Consider the following 12506-nt stretch of genomic DNA (forward strand, 5'->3'; position numbering starts at 1 on the left):
AAAGGGGGTAAAATTTGTAACTGTGAACATAACATACAATATATACAATTTCCCTTTACAGGCATGAAGTTTTCTTTGACAGGCTAAGAAACTGGGAGCCAGAGGTGGGAGAAAGATGTCTCTGCATACTCTTCTACTTTTTTATTTGAACCTAAAATTATGTGAACAGATTAATATTCAAAATGAATGATGCTTTCTTAGGTGAGAAAATGTCGGAGTTGTCAGTCCAAGGCTAGCAAACGCCAGAGCTGGAGCCCCTTCCCCAACTTGCTGCCTTTTATTCAGCCTGTCCTCTTCTGACATGGCCTCCCCTATTCCGTTTCTCCTTCCTAGCTGACAGCCTGCCTTTTCTAGGAAGCAAAAATACTAGCAGCTATATAGTACTCGCCACGTGTGTTGGCCCCTGTTCCAAGTGCTCCTGTGTAGGTTCACTCATGTGATCTTCGGAACAACCCAGTGAGGTAGGTACCATTACAGATGGCAAAATTGAAGCACAGAGAAGTTAAGCAGCTGACCCAGAGCCACTGGGTTTGGAAGGGGCCGAGCTGGGATCTGAACCCAGGCTCCCTAAAAAGATGGGAGCTCCCATTTTTTGAGTGCCTCCTATTAGCTTTATCCATATTGTTTTAAAACATCACCTTGATAATAACTCTGTGAAGGATCTCAACCTGTCTTCTAGGTGAAGACGGCAGAATCCAAAGAGTAACTTGCCAAAAGCCACTCTTCAAGGAAGGGAGCTGGGCCAGAAATGTGCTTCTTTATGGCTCAGAGTTCTCTTTCTTGCCTAAAATTTCCCAGACTGTGTCTCACCCTGGCTCCCTGCCGGGTACCAGTTTTATGGGCCTCCTAACATTCTGAAGGTTGAAATCTTCTTGTCTGTGCCTATAATATGGACCCCTGGCCCTCTATTTGGTTGTCCCCACAGCATGTTCTGGTTTAGCTCGAAATGTTGGACTCCCTCCTCTGGTTCCTTCAGTTCTGGGCTGATCCCACCAATGACACTGTCCGAGAGCCCCTCGAGGGCAGGGGCTGTATGATGCTCACACATGTCCCCAGCACAAAGTGCACTTGCCAACCAGTGCCTGATGAGTAACTGAGTCCAAGGCTCTGGACCACATTCGTAGGATTACTCTATCGTGATGGCCTTTGCTGATGTCTTCTCATTATGATTGTGGTTATCAGTATTGATCATTTATTGAGTGAGTGCCCTTCGGGCTCTGCCAGGGGCTTTGCTGTTTGTTGGATCTTCATGAGGGACTCTAGGGGCCAAGTGCTAGACTCTCTTAAAGATGCGGAAACTGATGCTGAGAGAGGGTGAGGTTTGTCCCTAGAGTCACACAGCTATTGAAGAATTTCGAATCACCCAGATTCACATCTACAGCCACCTTTTGAGACCAAAATCCAGGCTGGGACAATATAGGGGCTTTCATGGCTACATTTGTTACTGTTATGATTCCCAAATAATAAAATAACTCTTACCAAGTGGGCCAGGCCCCATCTTCATTCTATCCTTACCACAGTCCTACTGAGCGATGGCTGAAGAGGTTGGGCAGTGACGCTCTGATTAATGACCGTAAATCTTGGGCAAATGCCTTCTCTTGTCTTTCATTTATAGGACGAGCCCCTTCATCACAGGGGAAGTGTGTACATAAAGCATTAGAACAGCGTGTGGGTACTTAAGTGATATAAACATCAGCTGTTTCATCCCCATTTCACAGATATGACAGGGAAACTGAGTCACAGGGCAAAGTCACAGAGTTGGGTTTGAACCTCCTAACACAATGCCCAGCTCATAACTACTCTGTCCCATTGCTTCTCTCCCAGGGACGGCTGGGAGCATTTAGCAAGCACATGGATGTAGAGTGGTTGGCCCAGTGCCTGCTGCACTGTGGGGTCTCCATCACATGGACACCCCAGGTGGAGGCTCATCTGTCCCTGCAGATTTCTCCACACACGTTCCTACTGAGACAAGAGCCTGGCCTGCTTCTGGATCCACAGGGTTGCCTGCAGCTTGCTCGCCCATCCACCCACAGGGGCTGAGCTCAGCTTGGCCAGCTGCTCCCTGGGAGGCACAAGGGTGGGGCATGGGGAAATCTCCTCCACCTGCCTGGGGGCTGCCAGAGCCCCTGCCCACCCTTAAGAAGGGGCTTTCCCACCCTGCACCAGCTGTGCAGCCATGCACCCCCACCCCCAACCCCGCCTCTACAGTGGCAGGACAGGAAGTGGGGCAATGCCAGGGACAATTAAACCCGCCAGGGGAATTAAGGTCAGGAGGATGCAATTATGCCTGTTGGATTTAACAAGGCCAGAGAGAAGGTTTCTCCAGCCAGAGTTCACGGCTCCTTAGGCCTCTTGCCCTGGAAGGCTCTGCATTCCAGAAGCCTGGGCTCCCAGGCTCAACCATCCCTGGGAGAATTCCTTGGGCGTGGAGGGGTTAACTCCACTCGGGCACTGCTACCCTGGCTCCTGGAGGAAACAGATTTAGCCAAGAGGCTTTAAAAGGACCGGCTCAGAGGAGACATTTCCCGGCCTGACCCTCTGCCTGCTCGGCTGTGATGGAAAATCCAGGGAGTTGAGCAACGACCTTTCTGACTCCAAAGAGCGCAGCCAACTCTCCTCACGACTTTCCCTCCAGTCCTGATATGGGAGCAACTAAGGGCTGTTTTCTTCTGCCCTCTCCCATCTTGGGTCCCTGAGCCTGAGGCTTTGGCAGTACCTCTCGGCACCAGGGACAGTTCTGGTAAGGCTGCTGTCCTTACCGCAGACCCAGTCCTTTCCTCCAAGGAGGGTAAGCAGAGATCTATGGACATTCTGTGTGACCAACTAGATGTAGATTTCTCTGGAAGTTTAAATGACACTCATTGTTCAACCCAGAACTGTAGAATTTTATTGCCAAGATTATTACTAAGTGCTCTACTCTGTGAAAGTGTTAGTCATTCAGTCCTGTCGGACTCTTTGAGACCCCATGGACCTGAGCCCCCCAGGCTCCTCTGTCCTAGGATACTCCGGGCAAGAATACTGGAGTGGGTTGTCATGCCCTCCTCCAGGGGATCTTCCTGACCCAGGAATGGAATCCAGGTCTCCTGCATTGTAGGCAGATTCTTTACCATCTGAGCTACCAGGGAAGCCCTACTCTGTGGCAAGAACTAAATTGGTCACTTTGGGGACTCAGAGATGAAGGTGAGGAAAAGCTCTAGAATCACTATATAGTACATTTTGGGGGAAAAAAAGTGCACAATTCTTCATGAAGTGCGTTCTTTTTGTTGCTAACAATATTTGTAGAGAAAATATCGGAGGGGATATGTATGCATATACACGTATATACATGCAGGTGTGGGAGGAGAGATTATTTTTATGCTTTGGATTTTGAGACATTTTTGAAATGACTATTTGTAACTCTTAGGTGATAAATAATTCAAGATATCAATATACAGATTTCTACAACTCAAGACAGAAAATGGTTAGAGCTACACATGATATGAAACACCGTGGGGTCTCAGAGATAGTTTTGGGGACTGACGACCGCAAGTGACTTCTCAGCTGAAGGTATGGCTGCGGCAGGCTTTCTCAGTGCCTAGGCCCTAGAGTTTGTTTAAAATGAAGCCTCCTTCAAATGGAGCCCCAGGAATCTGTCTTTATAACCAGCATTTCAGGGGGCATTCACGCACTCCTGAAATTTGAGAACCCACGAGTCAAAGGGCCACCTTTGAGGCAGTCCTGAGGGAGTCGGCAGGGTACTCCCAGGACACACAACCTTCTAGCCTGGGCCGTATTCTCAACCCTGATGCGCATGGGAAAGTCTGGAGAACTTTCATGACTTCTAAAGTCTGAGCCCCTCTTGAGCTCAAACCATTGAAGCAGCACATGTGGAGGTGGGGCTCAGAGTGTTATTTTCAAACCTGCCTAGAAGATTCTGACGTGCTGTCAGAGTGAAAACCACTGCTCTGAGGTTCTCCCAGGGCAAGAGCTTCACCTGTTTCCCTGGAATGCTTCCACAAGCTAGGGTCTCGCAGCGCACAGGGCAGGTATTCCCTTCTGACTTGTATTGGCTGCATGCCCTGCCCCAGTGCCTGGGGCTCTAGGGACTAGGTGCCAGCTCAGAACAGATCAGGACCATGTCGGTCAACCTTATATCCCAAGGACTCAGTACAAAGAGTGGCGCTTCTGTTGTTAATAATAATAGCCCCTGATATTTATTGTGCATTTACCCTGTGTCAGACGCAGATGTGAACTCCTCTAATCTTCATGGTAATGTTATGAGGTAGATACTATTATCAGTCCTGTTTCCAAGTGGAAACTGAGTCACAGAGAGGAGTAACTTGCCCAAGGTTTCAGATGTGGGATTCCACTGGGACTAGAATTCAAACCCAAGCCATCAGGCTCAGAGCCGTCACTCATCATCACTGTTCCACACCACCAAGTGGTGAACAATGAATTTGTGGGTGAGTGAATAACACTTAGATTATGTCACAACTTGGTAGCTGCAGGGCCTGACATGCAGTAGGTGCTCTGTGAATGTTGAAGTATAAATGCTCCTACTTTGATAGGGCCCTGAGACGATGAGAAACTGAGACCGACCCCTCTTTCATGCTTTCTCCCTCTTGCCCATCCCAGCCCAACTTCTCTACAGCACAAACAGCAAAGCCAAAAATAGCCATCTAATGACGTCAGAGGAACAAGGTCATCTGAAAACTGCCCATGGCCACTGGATACCTCCCTATAGGATCATGTAGCAGGAGGGTACCCCAGGCTGGTGCAGCTGTTCCAAGAACAGGAAATGTCCCAGAAGCAGACTTGGAAGCACCACCCTCCAAAGGCAGGGCCCGTGGGGGCGGGTGGACAAACACAAACAGAAAGAAGCAAGACTCAAGGGCAGAGTGCATACCCTGGAGAGGAGAGGAATTGGAGTTTATCTGCAGTAAGAGTCACTCCCGGCACACGATCCCAGGAAATGGCTCCAAAAGCGGGGAATGCATGTTCTGTCCTGGTGCACCGGTTGGCTTCCTGGCCTACCCCTGAGCTATTTATAACTCTCCAGGCCGGTCTGCTGAACTGGGTTACCACATGAGCCAGGGGGTGCGTGATGAGCTCTTGAGAGACTGCTGGGAGAAGAGGGTCCCATCTGGGATGGTAATGGGGGTTTCAAATAAAGGATGAGGAGTGGGCTGGGACAAAGCACCTTCTGGCTGCACTCACTTGGCACTTCGACCACGCTGGCTATCATTCAGGTCTGCTGAGGCTTGTGACTTAATTGACCGGCAGCTGCCGCATCCCGGACAGGAACGCAAGCATCCGGCTTGGTCTGAGGAGACGCCTGCTGGGTGAAACTGAGGAGAGAACCCCGCCTGCTCCCAGCCTCTGGGAAGCATAGCAGGAGGTTCCCACAAGCAACATCAAGAGTTCAGTGAGGGCTCCAGCCCACAAGCTTGCTCCAAAGTCCTCAGTTGCTGGTCATGGCAGAAACAATCTCTTCTTCACCCATAGGGCTCTTTGATCAAGTGTCACTCGGCTCCCGAAAGAGCTAGGCCCTGTCCTCCAGGAGCTCCTGAAAATGTCCATCCATCCTCTCAAGAGATTGTTAACTGGTGTGCAAAAGGCACTTGAGGGCACAGACCTGGGTCAAATTCTGACTCTGCCACTTACCAGCAGTGTGACTTTGGGATAGTAACTTAAACTCAGAGCCTCAGTTTTCCTCATCTGTCTTATGACTTGTTGGAAGGACATATGGAAAAGCATTCTACCTTCCATCTTTATTCTGGTAATGGAGCCTTGGCTAAGGAGATAAACACTCAAACTCAGCAGCTCTCCTGGGTAACATGAACAGGCTGCACAAATGACTCTCCAGGGAGCTTAGAGGGGAGGCATGTTCCTGCTGTCCACATGGGCTCTAGGTTTGGCCTGGATACTGAGGGTCACAGGAGAGAATGGCTGCAGATTTCCTGATTCATAGGGAACGCTGAGTTGGCAGTTCTGTTGTCCACTAGGACAACATCTCCTGACACAGTGGTCCTCACCCTTGGGGGTACCTCACAGCTCTCTGCTGCTACTGCTAAATCACTTCAGTTGTGTCCTACTCCGTGTGACCCCAGAGACGGCAGCCCACCTGGCTCCCCCATCCCTGGGATTCTCCAGGCAAGAATACTGGAGTGGGTTGCCATTTCCTTCTCCAATGCATGAAAGTGAAAAGTGGAAGTGAAGTTGCTCAGTCATGTCCCAACTCCTAGCAACCCCATGGACCGCAGCCTACCAGGCTCCTTCGTCCACGGGATTTGCCAGGCAAGAGTACTGGAGTGGGTTGCCATTGCCTTCTCCACAGCTCTCTGCAGGGCTTGTTAAAACACAGTGCTGGGCTCCATGTCCATAGTGTCTAATTCAGGGGGCTGAAGAATTTGCATTTCTAGTACCAGTGAGGCTGATCTGCTGGTCTCCAGGCCAGCCTGAGGACCACCACCCTAGAGAAAAGTTCCCCAACTCTAGTGGCTGAGCTTTCAAGCCTGCCAATTCTTACCCATTTTCCTGGGGCCACCGAGTAGGAGTGTTTTGGTATGTGTGAGGAAAACATAAAGACCCTATGGTCAGTATAGCTAGGGAGATGAACAAAAGTTGTTTAGTGAAGGTGGGAAGACACTGACAACCCCTCCCAACTCCTACCTGCTATGTTGCTTCATGTATTCGTTTTCTATAATTGTAGTAACAAATTACAAGGGAGAAAATGGCTAATGTGCAAATAAGAGTCACGGAGGCTACAGTGTAGACATCAATCTCCAGACCAGTGAGAATGGGACTCTACAAGCTTGACTAAACTTCCTTGCCTCTCTTGCTTATGGCTGACTAGTAGCTGCTGACCCTGTCCTATCAGGATGCTAGCTTTGGGTAAACTGCAGGGGCCTCTGGTGACACGTACGGACAATTCATATTGAATATACAACTCAAGCAGGGTCACACTGAATCACGCTGGCCAACACAGGGATGAATGAGTCCCCAATGTGCCAGTCACCATGACGGCCCAGGGTGCTTTCTGGTCATTTTCAAGCTAGGAGCAAATTCTCATTCATGGAGCTGGAGAAAAGGTCCTTTCTAGAAACGTTATTTTAAACTTCTAAGATGGAGAATTGAGACCCACAAAATGCAAATGACATGCTCAAGACCACAAAATCAGAAGCTGCTCTCCCAATCCCCAATTTAGGATTCACTCCACTAAACAACTTTGTACTCCTCCAGAATTCTGTGACAATTATCTCAAATCCATCCAAGGTCCCTTTGATCACAAACATTATGCAGAGAGAAACAGAAGAGCAGCAAGGCAAGGTGATATCCTTAAACTGCCACTAACAATTAGAGAAGCTTACATCTTGGAAAAGCCAAGGGTGGGAGGGACTTCCTTGTTGTAGTCTGTTAGAATTCATTGAGCATTCTGTGCTGTCTCTAACCAGTTCCAAGGTCAAGAGAAACATCAGAAAATATGTGTGTGTCAGAGGACATTATTCAGAGATTAGTCCCCTGGTGTGATCTGGGCTAGATTTCCGCTTCCAGAACAACCCTTGGAAAGTACTCAACGAGTTAGTGCACTGGTCTCCAACATACTTCACTGAAGTCCAAATGGAAATCTAGGGGCAGGGAGCTTGCTAGAAGAGCCCTCTTGCAGTGACTGAGCAGCTGACTACAGAAAAATATAAATGTGAAAGCAGGGCCAATATGATTAAAACAAATTGCCTAGGAGAAAAATCTGAAAATATTCAAGCTGGGAAGAACCTTATTTTTCTTTCTAATTCAATCTCCTCTTTGACGATATGGAAACTGAAGTGATGTGGAAACTGAGGTCCAGAAAAGCGGAGTGCCTTTTTAAAGGTCACCCAGTGTGCCCGTGCCAGAAGAGAGATTATATTCCCTGCCTCTACTCTTCCTAAAAGACACCATCATAGCCCAGCTAGTTAAGAAAGACAAAGGCGGTCCTAAGACAAATCTCAACAGCTTTGAGACAATCTACTGGGTAAATCTGTCTTAAGACACAGAGTTCCAAAACTTTAAAATAGCATAACTAGAATTCTCTTGAGAAAGGCTTTGCTAAGGGCCAATAAACTTTTTCACTGGGCACCAGTGCCAGTAACATTGACATGTCAGCCAAAAGGAGCTTTCCAATTTGCAAACGTGAATGCCAGAATGATGTCATTAACTATGCTTTTGGGAGGGACTTACATTTCCTTTGAACATTTTAATTACAAAGATTGACTAAGTGGTTTGAAACAGCCATTTAAATTTTAGAGACAGATATAATACATTAGGAGGACAAAGAAATCTGTCTTATAAATAGCTTAGAAAAATCTTTTGCAAAACAAACATTTTCAACGGGGAGAAGTAAACTCAAGACAATGGAACAGCATGCTGCTATTACAACTGGTATTTATAGAGTATGCAGTAATACAGGAAAAATATTTGAGTTACTACTCTGAAAAAAAAATCAGAATACAAAAAATACATATAAACAGAAAACCACTACAATGTAGAAAAAAATTTTTTATAAAAGAAGATTATACATAGAAACAGCAGTGTTCAACATGGGTGATGGGACCACGGATTTTTTTTCTCCTGCCATTACCAGGTATTTTCTGAATTGTATATAATAAACAATAAATCCCAATTTTAAAAAGAAAAACACTGCAAAATCCAGTTGAGATTTTTGCATAGAGCAAATTCAAAGAGTATGTAAGAAAGTATGCTGGAACACTGAGTGGAGTATGTTAGTGCCAGGTCAGACTCAAGACTTTTCACCGCTCCTTACCAGCACTTGATAATGCTGCCCCAAAATGCTTCTCAAATAACAATTTATAACCACTGACTATATATTTGACCCACTGAAAAACACCCACCTTGGCTCCCAAAAGAAGCCCTGAGAATACTGTGTGTGTGTGCTTAGTCACTTAGCCGTGTCTAAGACCCCGTAGACTGTAGCCTGCCAGGCTCCTCTGTCCACGAATTCTCCAGGCAAAAATACTGGAGTGCGTCGCCATTTCCTTCTCCAGAATACTACCAGTGCTCAAACAAGCTGATGAACAATTCTTAACCTGGTCACACACCCACCTGTGAGGTTCTGGGATACTAGTCCCATAACTACTTGGGTTTTGGTAGATCACATAGGTCAGTCTTTATTTCCCATTCAATAAAATTTTAAGAAAAAGAAAGAAGGTAATTGATGCCCTCAGGCTAGGCTTAATCTGGCAAAATAATTCCTGATAAAACCTAGGATTTTCCTAAGCCCCTCCAATCATGGTTTCTTGGAGTATATTAGCATTTGTCAAGCCCTTTCAAGAAGCTGATACCTTCAGCACATAAGAGCGGTGTTTTGACCAGTGCCCTGCCTCTTATTCTCTTGCAAGAAAGAGAATAGCAAACAGCATCAGACATTGTTTTTGATGTCAGCAATCTTCACCACAGCACTAGAGAATAGAATGGGTATGCAGGAAGACAAAAACAAGGAAAAGGTATGTTCCCAGGCTTCCCCGGTGGCTCAGACGGTAAAGCATCTGCCTACAATGTGGGAGACCTGGGCTCGATTCCTGAGTCAGGAAGATCCTCTAGAGAAGGAAATGGCAACCCACTCCAGTACTCTTGCCTGGAAAATCCCATGGATGGAAGAGCCTGATAGGCTACATACAGTCCATGGGGTCGCAAAGAGTCGGACACGACTGAGTGACTTCACTTTACACCGGCTTCGGCTGAATAACAAATTGTCCTGGAATTCTTGGCATTGAAGCAAACACATCAGCTCCCTGGTTACTGCTCAAAGTAACCAAAGCCTTCGTCACTGCTCAAAGTACCACACACTTTAACCTTCCTGCTCTTTCCATAGGCCTGGGTTTGTCCTGTATCCAGGAAACTTTATATGTTGTCTAAACTGAGCATCCCAGCAGGCTACAAGGCAGAATCAGAATGCTGGCCGGTTTCTACCTGGATCCACACCACGAAGTTGTTACTCAGCCTGCCTGTGCAGAAACAGGAGCCCAGCCACGTGGCTGACAGCTTTTTTAACTGCTACTCTCAGCAATGAGGAACTTCCCCAGCAGGCAAGATTCAGAAGGGAACTGAAAAGGAAGTGTAACAAGATTTACCAGAGAGGATACACAGGTTTAACCAGATACTCAGGCCAATAAGCCCTCAAGGTTTCAGTGAAGCCATGAAGAGCTAAAAGGCCAGGTGTTGCTGACCTGACCTCAAGCCCTTGGGACATCAGGTCACTTAGCCAGGATGTCACACAGAACTAGACCCCACTCCAGGTGTGGCTTCTCATCACACGAGATTCTCCTAAGAAGGTTCATACTTTTGCCAGGGAGAAAGCTACCACAATGCCCAAGGTAGTCACATCACCCAATGCAAAATACATTATAAAAAGAGCAAGGTGCAGAGTGTAAATTATGATACTATGTGTGGAAAAATGAGAGAGCAGATAGGAATACATCCATGCTGAAGCCATCTCTGCAAGGAGACAAACCTGGAGTACCATCTATACCTGGAGTAGGGAACTAAACACCTTTGCAGCTTTTGAATTTTGAATAATGTGACATATAACCTTCAAAGAATAAATTAAAGGCAAATGCATAAGGCTATCATCTTATTATTAAAAAGATGCTCTGTGACTCTGTGTGTATATAAAAAACATTCTGGAAGAATAAACAACTGTTAATAATGGGTAACTCTCGGGGGAAGGGAGGAGAGACAGTAAGGGAGACTTTCATGTTTTATACAGTTTGTACTATTTTGTTTCCAAAAGGCAGTACAGTCAGCCCTCTGTAACTACAGGTTCCATATCTGCAGATTCAACCAATCACAGATCAAAAATTAAAAAAAAAAAAAAAAAAATTTCCAGAAGTTCCAGAAAACAAAACTTGAATTTGCTGTATAGGGACAACTTTTTACATACCATTTACATTGTATTTACAACCATTTATATTGTATTAGGTACTGTAAGTAACCTAGAGATGATTTCAAGTACATGGGAGGATGTACACAAGTTACAGCCACTTCATATGAGACTGGAATCCACAGGTCCTGGAACCAATCCCTGGTGGATACTGAGGGATGACGGTACTACTTTTATAATTTTTACTTAAAAAAGAGATATCTTTAAGAACGGCAATCTCACCTCAGACAAGAATTTCTAAATTCCTGCAGCATTTTTTCTGTCTCCTGTTACTCAGTCACATCCTATCTTGTATGACAACTATGTGTGTATAAGACTTATCTCCATTAAATGTTGGAGCAAATGCCACTGCAGCCTGTCTACCACTTAAGCTCCACTTTCCAAGGACAAAATTCCGTGGAAAAGAAATGGTAAGGAATAAAACAGTAGTCAAAATGGCAATAAAGCAATCACACAAGAACAAAATGATCAAATTAAGAGTGAACAATAATTTTGTATTAGTGTAAAACTATTAGCAATGGGGAACTATGACCAAGTCAAGACAACACTGAAAACAAGAGTCCTTCCCAGAAAGTGTGGGAATTCCAATAATCTGCATGTACACATGTGCTAGGAGTTTTACAAAATTGCCAAGCCAAGTATGGCCACAAGACTTCTCAGTTAGAATTCAGTAAATTCCTATTAGAGGTCCAGTTCTTTGTTTAGGAAAATTCCAGGGTAGCTTGAGTATTAAAAGCGAAGCTCCCTCTTGGACAAGTCCTGAAGGATAAAATAGAACCCAAATTTCTCTGTAAAATAAAAGCAGTTTGATTTTCAGGGAAAATGGGAGGCTTTACTAGAAAAATGAAGGTCACGTGAGGTGGTCCAAAAGAAAGGATTCAATACTAGACGGACGGTGATGAGAAGAGATAGCCAGCCATCTGGAAATTCTGGGAAGCAAGGGCATCTTAATTTGAAAAGCTATTTGCTCTGAAGTAATATAATCCCTCCTTGTTGTCTCTAAGAGACTGTCACACATCACCACCCTGATGTGGGTATGTCTACAGAGGGTAATACAGGCTGGAGCAAACAGGAAAAATCCCATAGGTCCACAATTCTTGATAACACTCTAAAATTCTCAATTTGAGCGCAAGACTTATTCTTCTATCTGAAACTGAAACAATAAATGGACAAAATATATGAAAAAATGGTTTTAGATGGTACTATATAAACGATAGCAAACTGTTAAGAGAACTGCTGATACACGGGAAGGAGAAAAGTCGAAAAGGACAAACACAGAGAGGGGACCAACATATGAATAGAGGTAGAAACACCAGAGAGGTGACAAGAAACAAACAGAAGTCCTCCTCACCCCCTGAGAATCCACAAGAGATACAAGGACCGCGGTAGAACTGGATTTTTCACAGCACAAGGCCTGGAGAACTCTATCTCTGTTTGAGGTTGATACCTGAATGCCCTTCTCCACCCTCTCTCCCTTTCCATGTCCAATCAGTCAGCAAGTCTTGTCAATTACAGCTTCAAAATCCATTCAGAATCCCACCGTTTCTCATCACCTCCACTGCTACTACTCTAGCCCAAGCCACTACCAGTT

The sequence above is a fragment of the Oryx dammah genome, unplaced genomic scaffold (assembly GCF_014754425.2).
Source record: "Oryx dammah isolate SB20612 unplaced genomic scaffold, SCBI_Odam_1.1 HiC_scaffold_10, whole genome shotgun sequence".
Taxonomy (NCBI): Eukaryota; Metazoa; Chordata; class Mammalia; order Artiodactyla; family Bovidae; genus Oryx; species Oryx dammah.